The sequence below is a fragment of the Nicotiana tabacum genome, chromosome 22 (genome assembly GCF_000715075.1).
Source record: "Nicotiana tabacum cultivar K326 chromosome 22, ASM71507v2, whole genome shotgun sequence".
Classification (NCBI taxonomy): domain Eukaryota; kingdom Viridiplantae; phylum Streptophyta; class Magnoliopsida; order Solanales; family Solanaceae; genus Nicotiana; species Nicotiana tabacum.
In genome coordinates this window covers 146,697,379-146,702,626 of record NC_134101.1, presented here as the reverse complement: position 1 = coordinate 146,702,626, position 5,248 = coordinate 146,697,379, and positions in this window count along the sequence as shown.

Below are 5,248 nucleotides of genomic sequence, written 5' to 3'. Positions count from 1 at the left end.
TTTAGAAATGAAATAACTCTACTAGGAACATAATCTAAGGTACCTCTCCACTCTAAGCGTGGTAATCCTGGCATAGCCATCGTCACGATCTTAGTGTGTCAATCAAGAATAGCATAATGGGGCGACAACCAGTCCATGCCCAACATAATATCAAAATCTATCATACTAAGAACTAATAAATTGGCTCTGGTCTCAAAACCACTAAGAATAACCAAACACGACTGATACATACAGTCAACAACAATAAACTCTCCCACAGGTGTAGACACACAGACATGAGAACTCAAAGAATCAAAGGATACGCCCAAATTCGAAGCAAATAAGATGACACATAAGAATAAATGGAGTCTAGATCAAATAAGACTGATGCATCTCTATGACAGACCTGAACAATACCTATAATGACAGAGTCGGATACAACTGCCTCAGTTCGAGTAGGAAGAGCATAATATCTAGCCTGGCCTCCCCCTCTAAGACGACCTCTACCTTGAGCTAGTTGAGCAGGTCGAGTGGTAGCTGGTGTTGTAACCATAGCCTAAGGACCCAGTGGAGCACACGGTGCCTAAGTAGTCTGTGGAGGTGAACCCCTCCCGAGTCTGGGGCAATCCCTCACTACCACATGACGAGTGTCCCCACACTCAAAACAAGCTCTCGAAGGATGTGGTAGCTGTGGCTGGCTCGGGCCTGATCGGCTTGGCTGACCGCTGAAAGCACCCCGTGTAGGAGGTGCACTAGACAATGGCGATGCATAATAGGAAGTCTGGGGCCTAGAAGGGGCCAGAATACTGCTAGAAGCTTGAAGTGCTGAATGAATAGTGTGACTCACATAGCCCCTTCCATGACGAGCTGCAACTGGGCATGAGTACCACTATAAATGCCAGACTCTCGAGACTTCTTGGCCTCCCTCTCTTCTCTCTCCCGAATCAGCATACCCTGCAATCTCCTAGCAATCCCCACTACCTGTTAGTATGCGATGTCCATCTCCAACTCACCGGCCATGCTAAATCTGATGCTAGGGTTGAGCCCTTTGATGAACCGATGGACCCGCTCTCTAACAGTAGCAACCAAGGCTGGTGCCTGTCTAGCCAAATCACTGAACCGAACTGCATACTCCGACATAATCATAGAATCCTGGCGTAACTGCTCAAGCTCTAAGTGCCATGCATTTGTGAGACTCTGGGAATATACTCCCTTAAGAACATATCCGAGAACTGAGTCCAAGTGAGTGAAGCTGTCTCAGCTGGACTACCCAACTCATATGCACGCCACCACTGATAGGTTACTCCTCTAAGCGGGAACATAGTGAAAGAAACCCCACTCGACTCCCAAACACCTATATTACAGATGATACGGTGGCACTCCTCAAGAAAACCTTGGGCATCCTCTAACGCCAAGCCACTGAAAGTAGGGGGTGGTACTTCTTGTACCTCTCGAGCGTGTGTTGTTCCTCCTCAGAAACTGTTGACCTAGCCTCGGGTTGGACTAGGGCTACCGACTGTACTAGTATGACCTCTGGAACCTGATCGACCTGAACCCGCTACCCTAGGGTGCAGGCGGTGAGAGTATGTGCTCCTCCCCCGGCCTGAGATGTGGCAGGAGCAAGTAGGATCAACCCTGCCTGAGCCAAAGTGCAGAACATGTTCAGAAACTATGCAAGGGTCTCCTGAAGAGCTAGTGCAGTAACAGGCGTCTCAGATGCCTGCGCTCCATCTGGAGCTACTGGTGGCTCCTCTGTAGCAGCTCATGCGGGTGCTCTGGATGCACCACGTGGACGTACTCAACCTCTACCCCGACCTCAGCCTCTCGCGGCTCTCGTAGGGGACACGGCGTCTGGTCATCTGATCCGGCTGTAAGTGTCCTCACCGTCTGTGAAAGAATAGAAAGACAGAAGTTTAGAATCCTTAAGTCAACATTTGGCACGACAAGGAATCAAAGAAGTGAAACTTTTTCCTAACAGTTCCATAGCTTCCCAAAGATAAGAACAGGCGTCTCCATACCGATCCACGAAACTCTACTAAACCTGCTTGTGACTCATAACACCTATGAACCTAGAGCTCTAATACCAACTTGTCATGACCTAATCTTCCTCTGTAAGATGTCGTGACCGCACCAGTCTCTAAGACAAGTTAAGGCTAAAAATTGTCGGAATAACTAAAATAATAACCGAAATAACGAATATATACTTCAATAGATATATAATACTGAAAACTGCCGCTCGACATGTACAAGTAAAACCAACAACTCTGAGTAAAAACAACTCCTAAAATCCGGTAGTCACAAGCTCTAAGGAATGTACTAACTGTCTCTATACATCAGCATTTAAGAGAATAAAGAAAAGTCAACATAGTAAAGGTAGAGGGTGACTCCGAGGTCTGCGAACGCTGGCAGATATAACTTGAAGTCTCCACGTACTTACTGTCATTGATATCGGGGCTGGTAGGAGGTACCTGGATCTGCACACAAAATATGTGCAGAAAAGTAGTATAAATAGATCACAACAGTGCCCAGTAAGTGCCAAGCCTAACCTCGATAGAGTAGTGACGAGGTCAGGTCAGGGCCCTACTAAAATATAATAATTAAGGTAGAAGATATAGTAATTTAATGAAAAGACTGAGAATTTAACAATGAGAAATTACAAAAAGATAACAACACAACACATAGGGGGTAAACAACATGGGCGCTGCCGAGGTACTGCCTTGTAGTCCCATAAGTAAATACTCAATAAGGGAACTCCCAAGGTACCGCCTCGTAGTCCCAAAAGTAAATATGCAACAAGGGAGCTCTCAAGGTACCGCCTCGTAGTTCCAAAAGTATACACACAGCTCATAACAGATGGAACAACGAATTCACACCAAGGAATCCTACAGTTAAAGACTAAATACAAAATCAAGGAAAACAGGAATTTAACTAAGCATGTTCCACAAATTTCAAGTAAGAATTTATACACGTAGACATGCGATGTTAGGCTAAACATGGTAACTACACATGCTGGAATAAATCATTTAAGATATAAACAGGTTACTACTTAGCAAAAATCGGATTTTCAACATTTAGCCTGTGTACTCACTCGTCACCTCGCGTACACGGCACTCACATATTACAAATTGTTACAGCAGTACCAAATCCTAATGAGATTTTCCCCATACAGTTAGACAAGTCACTTACCTCAAACCAAGATCAATAAGTCAATAAGCATGCCTTTCCCTCGACTTTCCGACTCCGAATGGTCCAAATCTAGCCAAAAGCAATTTCATACTATAAATATAACTATAAGAAACTAATATAAATAATGAAATCAAGACTTTAACAGAAAATTAAAAAATCACCCAGAACGTCGACCCCAGCCCACGTCTTGGAATCGGGTAAAAGTCACAAAATCAGAACACCCGTTCAACTATGAGTTCACCGATACCAAAATTACTCAAATCCGATACCAACATCTCGATCAAAACCTCACAATTCGGCATAAGAAATTTCTCAATTTTTCCCAAATTTTCACCCCAAATCACTAATTTAATGCTGAAATAAAAAGGCATAATCGTGGAAATTAATCAAAACTCGGTAAGAAACACTTACCCCAAATACCCATGTGAAATCTCTCCAAAAATTGCCTAATTCCGAGCTCTCAAGTCCAAATGGTGAAAAATGACATAAACCCTCGATTTTGAGACTTTAAGTTTGCCCAGGTGCTTCCTTCTTTGCGAACGTTGAAGCTTCCTCGCGTTCGCGAAGCACAAAACCATAACAATCCAAAATCCTCTTACGCGAACGCGAGGTACCACTCACGAACGCAGAGCTTCTCCCTGCCGGACTCTTCGCGAACGCGTAACTCTCTAAGTGATTGCGTAGGCTAAAAACCTATTGACCCAACAGACTGCTCCTCTACGCGAACGCGAAGGCCTTCTCGCGAATGCGTAGACCTAGGACTCTACAGCTTCGCGAACATGGGACCTACATTGCGAGCGCGAAGGCAAAAATCCAGTAGTACTAAAACTCCTCTACGCGAACACGAGAGAACCTTCGCAAACGCGTAGAAGGAAACCAGACACCAGCAATTCTGAAACTTCGTTTTTTTTTTGTTGCAAAAAAAAAGGTTCAGGATTGCTTCAGCCATCATCCAAGTCCAAATTCCAATCCGTTAACCATCCGAAATCCACCCGAGGCCCTCGGGACCTCAACCAAACCTATTAACAAGTCCTAAAACATCATATAAACTTAGTCGAGCTCACAAATCACATCAAACAACGCTAAAAATATGAAACGCATCCTAATTCAAGCTTAATGAACTTAAAAAATTCCAACTTCTACAAATGATGCCGAAACCTATCAAATCACGTTCGATTGACCTCAAATTTTGCACACAAGTCACATTTGACATTACGGACCTATTCCAACTTCCGGAATCGAAATCTGACCCTGATATCAAAAAGTCCACTCCCGATCAAACTTTTCAAAAATCTTCCAATTTTCTAACTTTCGCCAAATAACGCCGAAATTACTTATGGACTTCCAAATCAACATCCGGACGTGTTTCTATGACCAAAATCATCATACGGAGCTATTGGAACTGACGAAACTCCATTCCGGAGTCGTCTTCACACAAGTCAAACTACGGTCAACTCTTATAACTCAAACTTCACCCTTAGGGACTATGTGTCCTATTCCACTCCGAAGCTCTCCCGAACCTGACACCAAACACCCCGGCAAGCCATGTAAGCAAAAAATAAAGTAGATGGGACAAAAAATAGGGGATTGGGGATCATAATCTCAAAACGACCGGTCGGGTCGTTACATCTTAACTAATGAGCCCATCAATTTATTTGAGTTATAGGTGTATAATTCGATATTTTCAACAATTTGAATGAGTTTTGTACGAATAAATCTAGGTATAAGCTCCTGAAGGGCGTAAACCTAGTCAAAGATTGCACAATATAGACATCTCAGAACGACAGTTGGAAACTATAGGAGGGAACATATTTAAGTAGGCAAATATTGTTACAATAATATTTGTGGATAACAAACACTAAGAAGACTCAACGCCGATTGCCTCAAGAAATTAAATCCAGCGCGCCATATGCATAATTCTCAACAATCAAATCTATTTCTGACCCCCACCTTTTCATTGAATCAATTTGCGAAGAAAGTGGAGTGTGACATGCAATTTAATTCTACCAAGAAAATTGTTTAAGCAATTTCATTGTTGTTGCATGTTAGAATTAAATGCATAACTTGAACAGTACAAAATAAT